Genomic DNA, 14,379 nt, shown 5'->3' with positions numbered 1-14,379 from the left:
TTAGAAATCAGGAAACAATATTGTATTTGCTTTTCGGAATGTATTTGATTGTTATTTTTTCTTTTGAATAAAGAATTTCATTCCAGCAAACTTCCAAAATGCTGTATTGCAAGGCCCTTCATGGGATAGACCCAAGATAAATGTAACATCATTGGAAGAAATCAATCTCTGGAGCGATTTGAAAGTCTCACTTTCCTTGTCTCACTTTCGATTTGAAAGTCTCACTTTCCTCACAGACTCTCTTGGCTATGTCGAGTGAGTAAACGTGTGTCAGCTCGGCTCCGTCTTCTAACAGATATTTCGTAGGGTTATACAGTTCAATTCACTAGATATTATACATCAAGTTATTCAGTTTCTCGAGCTAAATTCAATAGTGTAATTATATTTTTGATTAACTCACACTCTTTTTATTTATCTTGAAAAAACATTCCTAATTCTTCAGTTCACCTTCTCGCCTAGCCTATAAAAGTGTAAATCCACCTAACGGTACACGATGGTTCGACCGAACAGAGGCACGCCTAAGAATGAGGTCAATGCTCCGAAGCCAGGGCCAGCTATTTCTGGATCACTGTCTGAAGAGACCCTCCGAATTATTCGACAGCAAATCGAAGAGTCTGTCCATTGTGCTGTATCAATGGCTGTGAAGTCAACTTTCGAGGAACTTCAGGCATTGAAGGAGGAAAACAAACAGCTGCAGGATAGAATTCGTGAACTGGAGGTGTCTTGTCACCTGAAGGTCGACGACCTCGAGCAATATGGGCGCCGACATTCCATACGTATTTTTGGGATCCCCGAGAGCGACAAAGAAGACACGGACCTGCTGGCGCTCGATGTCTTCAACAAGAAGCTGAACGTGCCCGTGACTCTGGCGGATGTAAACCGCTCGCATCGCGTTGGAAGGCGTCAACCACCTCAACAAGGGCAAGCTAAACCCAAGGACCGACCCATCATAGTTCGACTCTGCAGCTACCGGACCAGGAAGATGATCTCGACGCTAAGAGGAAGCTGAAGGGTTCCGGCGTCACCATTCGCGAGGATCTGACTGCGGAGCGTCTCAAGATCCTCAACGCTGCGGCCGACCGTCATGGGCACAGGAATGTCTGGTCATCTGACGGGAGGATTAAGATCTCTATCGGCGAGGGAGGATCCAAGAGGGTCCACACAGTCGAGAGGATGACCAACCTTCAAAAAATAAAGGTAAATTAAATCATTTCAGGATTCAATGACTAAGGTGCCCTTCACTACAATAATAGGAAATTCGTATTAATAGATTCCACAGTAGATATACCTTGGCATTTTTCATGAGCTGGCTTTCTGTTCTATAAATGAATCCTTCCACTGCTATTTATGATTATAATAAGGCAATTATTTCAAACTGGAGAGATCCACATTTGTTAATACTGATTTATCTCGATATTAATTCCCAAAACTACGTTCAATGCATCAACTACTTTACTCCAGAGGGGACTAAGAAAATCATTATCTCTATTCTTACTAATAATTACATCTCTTACCAAAAGTATTTCCATAATTAATGATTATTTTCGAAATGCTAAATTCTTTATTATACTCATTCATAACTAAATAATTAAATCTTATTCTTAATTCATAATTAATAATCATTTTCGAAATGCTAAATTACAAGTAAAATGGATGATTAACATACGTTATAGATATAGATGTAATCTATAGGTATAGATAGTAATCTCTTCTATATTTAGGTATACAGAATGATATCTTCTACTATTGCCACAGCTCGAACAATAAAAGCTAATGTGTGGAGAATTATTGATAGAACGGAGGGGTGGTAGTCTGTTCATATGCTTATATAGGGGCTGTGTTTCATTTAACGTTATCTTAGACATTCATCACTAAACTATTACAGTTCTCAATTTACTACTTTTATTGTTATTGCAACTCCCAATAGTTAATTATACTTCTAATACTATATAATATTTTTCACACTTCACCGTTCAATACTATTTAAAACTCATCTATAATAATCTAGCACTTTCCCCCATCGTCTCCTCTACTCATTTTTTCTTTCTCGTTTCTCTTCTTGATCTTATATTTATAATGATTACTTGAATATTGTTGTTTGTGATGATGATTAGTATTCTCTTCTATCCTTCTTCTTCTTCTTCTTCTCTTCTTCTTCTCTTCTTCTTCTTCTTCTTCTTCTTCATTCTTCTTCTTCTTCATCCTCCTCTCCTCCTTCTTCTTCTTCTTCTTCTTCTTCTCTTCTTCTTCTTCTTCTCTTCTTCTTCTTCTTTTCTTCTTCTTCTTCTTCTTCCTTCTTCTTCTTCTCTTCTTCTTCTTCTTCTTCTTCTTCTTCTTCTTCTTCTTCTTCTTCTCTTCTCTTCTTCTTCTTCTTTTCTTCTTCTTCTTTTCTTCTCTCCTTGATTAATTCAAGATCACAATACAATGTTCTATTTCTTATTCTATAGTTCAGTTTCATAAGTTCTTCTCAATTTGTGCACATTCCTTCTTTCTCTTCTTTCCTTCCCTATTATTATCATTATTTTCCCTGTGATTTTTCCACTAGCTATCCAGCATGTTCAAATGTTTATTTTCTTTCTATAGCTATTTATCTTTCTACTTTTCTCTTTCTATCTGATTACCTTCTACTAATATCCATATATTATATTATAATATCCATATATTTATCCATATAATATTCGATTCTTCCCACATTAAATCATACTATTCCTCTTCAATTTTATGCGAATATTATTCATTATCAGTTGTATTATGTATCTTTCTCTATTGATAACTTTCTTCAAAGATTTTTCGTTTTTCTGCTGGCTTCTTCTTCTCTTTTCAGTTTTTACCGGATTCATCTCTCTCTATCTCCACTTGGACTCGATTTTCCACCACTGGATTCCATCTCTCTCTGTCTCCACTTGGACTCGATCTTCCACTACTGGATTCCTTCTCGCTCTACCTCCACTTGGACCCGATTCTTCCACTACTGGATACCTACTCGCTCTATCTCCACTTGGACCAGATCTCCCACTACCAGTTCTTCCTCAATCTTCATCTTATTCACCATTAGGATTATTCATCACCGAACTCCACACATCTACATCTTATTGTGTTTAGTGAATTTTTGAACTAGTGCTTTAAATAGTGAAGGGAGCCGAACTGTCAAGGCATACTGAATGCACTCGAATCAAGAGACTTTTTCATTTAGGTTAGTTTTATCAGTTTCATCCCCATTTCCCCCGTCATGTGTCGTTCTGAGGTCGGTTCACGATTGGTCTGCTGCTTCCATGATGCCTCTTACTGACACGTCAGCTCGCTCGCCCTCAAGTAGGTATGATTATTTCAATAATAGTAATAATGACGCAGGTATGTTTCTAGCAAATAAGCTCCACTCTTTCAAAAAACTTTTCAAGGCTGCTCACCTTAACGTACAATCCCTCAGTTGCCACATTGATGAACTCAGAGCAATCTTCCGTTTTCAGGACTTCAATATAATCGGAATTTCCGAATCATTTTTGAAGCCTAGTATTCATCAAATTTTGTTGCATTGCCTGGATATAATCTTTTCCGGAATGATAGATTAAATAAAGCTTGTGGGGGTGTAGCAATTTATGTGAAAGATGGTATCAAAACAAAAGTTTTAATCACATCTAAACAAGAGTATGTTCCAGACCAGAGTTTATGCTACTTGAATTATCCTTATCTAGTATGATAAATTACTCGTTGGTATCTGTTATCGCCCACCAAAAAGGTCATTTCACAGATTTCGAAAATGCCTTGCTTTCTCTTATGCCTTGTTATAACCGTATACTAGTTATGGGGGATATGAACACCGACTTGAACATGACGAATCGTAACTTTGACTACTTTCAACTGACTACATTTTCCAATGCCTAAACATGACTATTTTACCCTCGATCCAACTCATCATACTAATGAATCAGACACACATTGACCTTCTCATTGTTAGTGATCCCAATGAGGTTGTTCAAGCAGGCCAAATCTCAGTCCCAGCTATTTCTAGACATGATTTGATCTACTGTGTACTTTCCCATAAGATACCCAAGCCAGAACAGAAAATTATCACTTATAGAGACTTCAAAAACTTTGATGAAGCCGCCTTCCTGACTGATGTGGCTCAGACTCCATGGCATCAAATTGAAGCATTACCCTCAGTTGATGACATGGTCAAGACTTTCGAGAATTGGACTTTGACTTTGTATGACAAACATGCACCTTATGTGACAAGGAGGATTAATAGAAAACGACGAGTACCGTGGATGACTGAAGACATACTTAAGATGATGGGACGTAGAGACAAAGCACATAGAAAATTTAAAAAGACATTTGACTTGGACAGTTTGATAGAGTATAGGAGCCTTAGAAATAGGGTTAAACAGAATTACGGAACTCAAAGATTAGGTACTTGAATTCGTTTATGACAAACATAGACAAGACTCTAAATCACTTTGGCAGGGAATAAAAGAATTCGGGCTTGGCAAACAGAATCGAATCCACAAATTGACTTACCATTGAATAATATAAATGACCATTTCGTTTCACACTCTAACCAACGCGACGAAGTTGTCATTGCTAATCATATAGATGATCTTGAAGAGCAGGTTACAAACTTAGATTTACCAATCACTGATCAATTTCATTTCCATCCAATCTCAGAAGAAGACACTTTCAGAGCAATTCAACGTATTCATAGTAATGCTACGGGTGTAGACAAAATTCCTATTAAATTTATCAAGAAGATGTTATTTGCTGTTTTACCACCATTACATACATTTTCAACAAGTCACTTGAAGAAGGCATTTTCCCTGAAAACTGGAAGTTTGCTCTGGTTCGCCCTCTAAATAAAGTTCCATCACCCAATAAAGTTGAGGATTTTAGACCAATCAGTATTTTACCTGCATTGTCCAAAGTGCTAGAAAGACTCATTCATGCTCAAGTTGTAAAATTTCTAGACAACAATAGTAAGCTTCATAACTTTCAATCAGGCTTTAGAAAATTCCATTCAACTGAGACAGCTCTGCTTCGTGTCACTGATGATATAAGGTTAGCTATGGACCAAAGAAAATGCACCATCCTCACCCTATTTGATTTTTCTAAAGCATTCGATACTGTTGATCATACAGTCCTTCAGTCCTACAGTCCTTCTGAATAAGTTGGCTATTCTTGGTTTCAGTCACAACTCGTTAGTTTGGTTTAAATCCTATCTATTAGGTAGGAAACAATGTGTATCTGTCGGTGACAAAAAGTCAACTTGGAAAAACGTTATGCATGGAGTACCACAAGGTTCAATTTTAGGCCCTCTCCTCTTCACTTTGTATGCTAATGACCTTTCTTCCATTATCAAATTCTCCAGTTTCCATACTTATGCAGACGACCTTCAAATCTATTTAAGCTGTCCCATAACAAAAATTAATGAAACAGTTGGAATAATGAATCAGGATATCAATTCGATAGTGGAATGGACAAAGAAAAATGGCCTTAAGCTTAATCCCATCAAAACACAACCCATTATAATTGGATATTCTCGTCTTATAAACAATATTGACCTTGAATCGATTCACAAAATTAGTGTAGACGGTAATGACATTCCTTACTGTAGCTCAGTTAAAAATTTAGGCATTATTATGAATAATACTCTTGACTGGTCAGAACAAGTGAACAAAACTTGTAAAAAGGTATTCTCAGCCATGCATGCATTGAAGAAAATGCACGATATCCTCCCTAGAAACATTAAATTATTATTGGTTCAATCTCTCATCTTCCCACATTTAATGTATTGTAATTCTGTTCTTAACGATATGCAAGTCACTCTGAATGATAAACTACAGCGTTGCCAAAATTATTGTCTACGTTTCGTCTACTCTCTCCAACGCCATGATCATATCACCCCAGCCCACATTGCTAGTTCAACATTGAAGCTTCCCGATCAGAGGCTTTTTCGAATAGTCAAGCTTGTTAGAGATATCTTGAAATACGGTAATCCGAACTATTTTAAAGATGATTTCAAATTGTCTCTGAAGGTAGGAGGATAGATGCTTCACATACTAGAACCGGAGAAAGTACTTTAAGGATACCCAATCATCGAACTACTATTTTCACAAAATCCTTCTTAGTCAGTGCCTGTCGTGCATGGAATGCACTTCCTGTTTCTATCAGGTCCATCGAGAGCCGAGCGAGCTTCATCCTGACTTTAAAAAAACATCTTTTGGAACAAATGACTGAAACTGTCCGGCCCTAGAACGATCACATGACAACCATCCCCCACCCATCCCACAAATACAAACCTTTAAACCTGTTATAGAACGAATTGTATATATATATATATTATATAAACTCATGTTATTTCACTTATCCACTGTATACTGCTGTATATTACTGAAAGTTGATTACCCTGATCTACTTTCAGCCTACTTCATTTTATTAATCAATTATTTGATCTTATCTACCTATATAATTATTTTACTTTATCAATTTTCTGTTTTTTTTTCTCTTAAATATTCATATTGATTAAAACTTTTACAATATTTCCATTAATAAATAAATCCTTAGTTTAAATAACGAAATTAACGTTTGGTAGAGAGTTAGTGGGGAGGATATTTTTAATATTCTTTCCGAAGAATGGACATTGATATGTCCAAAGCTCCGCCAATTTATGTAGATGCATAACAATATGATTATTATCTATAGTTATTATATTACAAATTGCTTTTTCATATCATATACAGTTTAATAATTATTTTCTTAGTCTATATTATGTAAATTCATCTATAATTTTGCTGTATTGTAAGCTATTGTATATAAGTGTATAAGCCAGTATATATTGTAATCTACATGAATAAAGTACTCAATCAATCAATCAATCCTCCTCCTTTTCACTCTTCTTCTCCTTCTTCAACACATCTTCCCTCTCACCCCTCTTTATCACCTCTTCCTCCTACTCCTTCTCCACCTAATCCTCAACCTCCACCCATTCCTTCTCCTCCCCATACCATCTTTGTCGTACTTTGTCCTATTCCTTGTCATTCTTCAATTATACAAAAACTCTTTACATTGTCTTTCGTTCCTCTCTAAATACATTCACACTTCTAGCTGGTCTACGTCCCATTTTTATTTCTCTTCTTCTTCTTTCTCATCTCTTTCCTCTTTCTTTTCATCAATATTTTCCTACATATTCTTCTAATGTCCTCCTTATTCTCTATTATCATTTATTCATTTGTTCAATGTGTAGGCTTCATTATCAAACTGATAGGGAGAGGAAAAATAAGGTAACCTTGTGCTATTCCTCTCTCAGATTTAGATAACACAACATAGTCCGAAGTAGTTAAAGTTTAGGTTAGGTTTATTCTCCTTCTTCTTCTTCTTCTTCTTCTTCTTCTTCTTCTTCTTCTTCTTCTTCTTCTTTTCCTCCTCCTTCTCCTTCCCCTTCTTCTTGTTTTTCGTCTCGTTACAGGCCTGAGGCAGTTCTCAGAAATTTTGGATTCCATCTATCGTCTTCTTCTTTTCCACATTTCCTTTCCGATATCACACTCTCATCTGCTTCAGAAGCCAGGTTCCTTCTTCTCTCTCACTTTCTCTCCCTCTTCACCATTTCACTCTCTCTCTCTTCTCCTCTATTTCACTCACCCTCTCTCACTCTCTCTTCTCTTCTATTTCACTCACCCTCTCTCACTCTCCATATAGCTCTGATGTTTTTCTCCTTAAGCATGCGATCACTTACCTCGTTTTAGTAATCTCAATCTCTCTCTCACTCTCTCTCTCTCTCTTTCCAATCCCTGACGAATTCCGTCAATTCCACACGTTGAGCAGTTTGGGAAAAGATTAATTCCATCACATCGACCGACTGACTGATCGTGTTCACTTTCCTACCTCTTTCTCCTTCTTCACCTGAACCTCCTTTTGCTCCTCCCAAATCTCCTTTTCTACCCCCTACTTTTCTTCTCATCCTCCTACCAAAACTCCTTCTCCTCCTCATCATCCTTTATCACCTTCTCCCCCTCCTTCTCATTCTCTTCCTGCTCCTCACTAGCCTCACTCTCTTCTTCCACCTCTTCTTCATTCTTCTTCCACCTCCTTATCGCTCCTTATGATTCGTATCACTCTCAAAACTGCTCTACACACAGGTTCTCATTTTTCACAACATGATCATGGTCATAGAGAGTTATCTTAGTGGAGAGGTCTTAATTTTTGTTCCAGTTCTTTTAACATTTCCCCAATATATTCTCCATCTAAATTGATATCAAGTTATTTACAGTCTTGCTTTCTGTGTTCCAATGCAATTTTTACCAACCTATCTATTATAAATTTCTTATCAAAATTGATTTGTTAATGACTTTTCGCTACACTGCACAGAAAGCAGCTGTTTTTCTGTCCCTACGTAGATCTGAAAGACATTTTTTGCAGACGAATCTCGTCTGACGTCCGAACAGGTTTCTTTCCGGCCTAGGCCGGGAAGAGTAACCTTTCCAGCCGCTAACGTGGAACTAAGAAAGGTGATAAAAAAACAGCTGATCAAAAAAATTTTTCATTATTTTTGTTCATTATTCAATAATTAAAACATTAATAATAATATCATCTTATTGTCATTTGATAGAATAAAAAAGTAGAAACTCAACCTCCCACATAATTGAAAATAATCTTTTAGGTTATTTAGACAAATCAGAATAAAATAAAAATACTTGGACAGTTTACTGATATTCAGATTACTTCAGATTTGCTAGAGCTATGACCTTTCACTTCTGCTTCCGGAAGTGCTCAGTGAACAATTATTATTATATAATATATATTGTTTATTCTTCTGTGTGGCGAAAAATAGCGTTCGCACCATGGGCAAAAAATGTTTTTCTGGCTCTCAATCTTTTCTAGTCCTCGGCCTACGGCCTCGGACTTGAAAACCGATTTCGAGCCGGAAAAATCTCATTTTCTGCTCTAGGTGCAAAATATACTATTTTGCTATCAACAAATAGAATTTAATACTCTCTTGATACTGTATATCTCCCAGTCATGATAAAGTAATCAAATCAGTATAAGTGATAATTGAATACTTTTTGTAGTTGAGAAGTTGATATTGTGGTAATTATTCATATTGAATGAAAATACTAGGAAATTGTCAAAAACCACAGATTCTATTGAAAGTAGAAAGACCGGTTTCGGTTGTTACACCATTGTCAATCTCCGATAAACTCATAATGGTGTAACAACCGAAACCAGCTTTTGTACTTTTAATAAAATCTGTGGTTTTGACAATCTCCTAGCCTTTCCATTCAATATGAATAATTACCACAATATCAACTTCTCAACTACAAAAAGTATTCAATTATCACTTATACTGATTTGATTACTTTATCATGACTGGAAGATAAATTATACAGTATCAAGAGAGTACTACCATAGAGAAACAATAGCGTAAGTAGATATCCCATGGTATAGGGTATTTATGTCGCAACTTTTACTGTTATCTCAAGCCGATTACTGTCGATTATTGTTAATTTTTACTGTTTTGTTGGGGTGAGAGTGTATGAACGGCACAATTTGAGAGACTAACAGCGTCACACAGCTGCATAGGAAAGAACTACATGAACTATCGGCTTGGGATAACAGTAAAAGTTGCGACATAAACGCCCTATACCATGGGATATCTACTTATGCTATCGTTTCTCTATGGTATTACTTTCTATTTGTTGATAGCAAAAAAGTCATTGATAAATCAATTCTCATAAGAAATTTATAATGGATAGGTAGGAAAAAATAACATTGGAACACAGAAAGCAAGACTGTAAATAACATCTCAATAGTCTCCTCATTCAATAAATTAATTGAGCTTCTCGATTGTTCAATTATAGAGATTAACAACTGGTACTCTTGGAGAATTCCTTTCGAATAATAAGATTATTCAATTAAATTCTTAGGAGTAGTCATTTCGTCTACTATTCGAAGTATAACTATTCATCCACTTTTTTGCCACAATGAATGTTTTGCCTAAAAAATAAATAATCCAAGAAAGGAGACTATAACATGGTTTCCACCCACTGTCAAGCTCTCAAGTTTGTCCATCCAGCAAAGATATTATGGTAGTTCATTGTTCTAACCTAACAACACTGCACAATGGGTCATGCACCGTACTAGAACCGCTATCTATTATAGTGGACAACACTAGAAATTATCTCCCGAGCCACTCGTGAGATATTTAGTATACTCGAGAACAATTTAGAATACTCGTTAGCTATTCACAATACTCGTCAGTTATTCAGAATACTCGTTCCTCTACTTGAACTAAACTTGTACTTTGAAAGCTTCCATAATACAACCGTTGCTTGGACTACTAATTGGAATAAGATGGTAATACCACTTGGAATGAGATGGTAATATTACTTATTTTGTCTTTTGTAATACTCTTCTAGCCGGAGTTTTGTCTTCAAAGCCTTCTCTAGCTATCTCTCTTGTGTGCAGTTATACTACGTATTTAACTTCTCCTTTTCCTCATTCTTATCATTCTATTCATCTACTTATTCTACTCGTTTATAGATTATTGTTCATCGTTTATTTGTTTATCGTTTATCGTCAATCGTTCATCGTTTATTGTTGATCGTTTATCTTTTGTCGTTTATCGTTTAGTGAGTATAGTGAGTGGGTTTTTGATTTTGTATAGAAATTTCTCAAATAAGTGCAATATTTCTAAAATTTTTAATTCATTGTGATACATTCTGTGATTCATTTAGAGTATAACATCAACCTTCAAAATTCAAAATTTTCAACTCATTATTCCTGGACCAAAAATCAAGTGACGAAGCAGTGTGTGATTACATAAACCTAGCTTTTGGACAACATTAACATTTTATCAAAATTTTTGGAGAGAAATAGTACAGGCTCAGCCTAGTTTTTTCTCCAATGTCATAATGTTATTATGATTTATTTATTTATACATTTATACATTGATACATTGGCTACAATGTCATTCTCAACTATGGATGATTGGGGAAGGAACAACAGGCTGAAAGCCCAAAACTGTTCCTTACCCAAATTTAGATAGAAATTTTCCAAAAAATAGGTTATGTTAACACTTCACGATTTTTGTCCAATTTTGAGTCCAAAATATGTATAAACTAGGAATTTAGAACTTAGGAAAGTTGAAAACCAAATTAAATAAGAATACTTCACTAAATCATCACTAATAACTGAAAAATACTGTATTTTAATGATTTAAAATGTTAAAATTTTGATTATAGTGTTTCATACGATAAATGAATGAATGAATGTTTATAGTTTATCGTTCATCGGTTATCGTTTATCGTTTAGAGTTTCTCGTTTATCGTTTTTCATTTATTGGTTATCGTTCATCGTTCATTGTTCATCGTTTATCGTTGAACGTTTATCGTTTATCATCTATCGTTTATCTCTGCTCCATCGTTTTCCGTATAAGACCCGCCAATAATGAAGTTGAAGAATTGGAATTTATACACTCTCACACCTCTTCTTTCTATACCATGTTCGTCATCCTTATTGAAAAATATATAATATTTTTATTCTCTCTCGAGAATGTTCTATTTATAATGTATAAAAATTGATACGATAATATTTTATTGCAGATGATGCAGACATGAGCTTTTTGTTTATGCGTGGGTACTGGAAAGTGTGTTGGTGGATTGATGAGATGGTTATTGATTATTATTTTCTGATCATATAGTTTTGTTTCACTTTTAAATCATAATTATTTTTTATCTAAATTCAAAATTTATAATTTAAATGTTTATTTTGGACCAAAATTTCATAAAATTTGTACACGTGAAATTCTAACCTTATCTTGGACTTTGTCACCTATAAATTTGGAAGAAAAATAGCACAAGGACTACCTTATTATTTCATCTTTCAATGTTATTACATTAGTGTCATGTGAATAATTGTAGATAATAATGATAAATAATAAATTTTTTCCATGTTGAATGTCATTAAAACTCGTCTCGCAGAATAACGATTGATTTCAATTCCACAATGAATAACGATAACACTTTCATTCATTCATTCATTGATGATTCAAGTAGTTCTGATAAAAAATATTTTATCGTGATTATCACTCATGTCATTCATAGTAAACTAGAATTTCAATCTAAACTGAAATTTGGGTTTCCTTACAATGGTTATTGGTATTAGAGTTCAAGCCTCACTGATCACTACCACCGTAAACAAAGCCGTAGTGCATTTGTGTGAAGTCAGCAAAGGTAGGCTAGGGCTTCTACACCAATAAAAACACTAGCTGATATAGATCAGCTGAAATCATCGAATTTTCATTGGTGTAGGGGCCCTACCTGTGCTGACGTCACCAGAATGCACTACGGCTTTGTTTACGGTGGTAGTACACTGATACGTACATTTTTATCCAGTATTCTAGCAAGCTGAGTAGAGTAAAGGATCGCAGCTTCAGTAGATGATATCTGGTCTTGGGTTCACATCCCGCCTTGAGCATGGTTGTTTGATCATCGTAGTTCATTGATCACGCAAAAGAAGTGGTTCATTCGAGCAAAATAAAATATCAATCATACATATAAAACTGATATCTCTGTCTTTTCTAGTCAGTCCACACAATTTTATATTTCATCAAGTTTTGACACTAAAATGATGACTTGCTGACTATATTAGTTTTGAGAAATGTGGAATATTTACTTGCTGCCAGCATCGTATATTCTACTAATAAGATTGATATTAAACGAAAATCCCAAGAAAATGCTGTAATTGACCCCGAAGACTTCTGCTACTGCAAATATTGACAACAGAGTAAACAGCTAGATGGAAATTCAATGAGGTGATTCATGTAATTGGTATTTCCGTTTAATGATAATTATTCATTAATCAGCATTTGAACAAATGCAATTTCCAATTTCTTTACATCTGTATATTCTACTCTTTCTCACCCTTCATCAGAATTTTTTTCTTCCTATCTCACTTTTTCTAATTTTTTCTACCACTCTCTTCTCTTTTTTTCAAACCTTTTTACTCGTCTCTCTCTTGCACCCTTACTCACTCCACACTCTTCCTCTCTCTCTAGTCACTTTTGAGAGATGCTCTCACTTGACCTACCTTCATCCACCAATAACTCTCCACCCAAAGATAACTTCGATTGACGTGCGCTTTGGGAAAAATGGCTGGAGGACTTTTCATCTCCGCTTCTCACTTCCTTCTCTCTCTTTCACTCTTTCTCTCCCTCTCTCTCTATCTCTCTTGAAAATGTAACTGCTCAGGATTTTGTAGCTGGATTGAGCGGTTGATCATGATGATAGTGGATCGATCCATCTCCCTGAAGGGAAAATAAGCTGAAAAAGATTAGAGTAGCGGATAAAATCATTCCAGAGCAAACATTTCCGATTTACTAGAGCATGATATTCAAGTGTGCACTGCTTCATTCTCAGTGAGAGCATTTTTGTGAGATTCCGTTGCAACTGTTTCCAGCAATGAAGATTTTTCAATTGTCCCATTCATTCTATTATTTAAATAATATTCATTCATTCTCAATGTAACCAAACTAGAAATTTAATGATGATACGTTCTCATAGAAGGAATCTGCAATCCAATTTGGGTGATTATGTAACGACGTGTTGTGTTGCACACAGTACAATGAATAAACTGCAAAATGAATTACGATTCGAAGTTCAAAGCCTATGCTTCAAAGAAGATAAACGGCCAATGAATAGTTGACTGATTGACTGAGTACTTTATTTATGTAGATCACAATATATACTGGCTTATACACTTATATACAATAGCTCACAATACAGCAAAATTATAGATGAATTTACAAAATATAAATTAAGAAAATAATATTATTGAGCTGTATATGATATGAAAAAAGCAATTTGTAGTAACTATAAATAAAATAGATAATATTGTCATGCATCTACATAAATTGGCGGAGCTTTGGACATATCAATGTCCATTCTTCCGGAAGAATATTCGAAGTATCCTTCCCACTAACCCTCTACCAAAAGATAGAGATTGATAAGTATAACAATACCGAGAAATTATCTTTCAATCAGTCAAACAACTAGTTTGGTGCTTCATTTTCATTATTATAGAATTTTTAAAGAAGTAGCATTTGTTTCAAATTATAAGATAAATAATAATAAAGACTATTAAGAGAATATCTAAGGTGCTTTATTCCCATTGATATGGATTTTGTGAAATGATTGCATTTGTTTCAAGTAACTAATCTTATCTGTTTTTGTTACAGGTAAGAACCTGCTATAGATTTGCAGCTATTCTCTGGTAAGATGATTTAATCTCTAATTATTTGATTTATCACTGTTTTTTTTGTCATGATAACTAATAGTTCTGAAGGGTTTTTTCAATATAAAAACCTGACTATTATTGGAACTTGACTATTTAAAC

This window comes from Nilaparvata lugens, chromosome 13 (assembly GCF_014356525.2).
Source record: "Nilaparvata lugens isolate BPH chromosome 13, ASM1435652v1, whole genome shotgun sequence".
Lineage (NCBI taxonomy): Eukaryota > Metazoa > Arthropoda > Insecta > Hemiptera > Delphacidae > Nilaparvata > Nilaparvata lugens.
Note: the sequence above shows the minus strand (reverse complement) of the source record.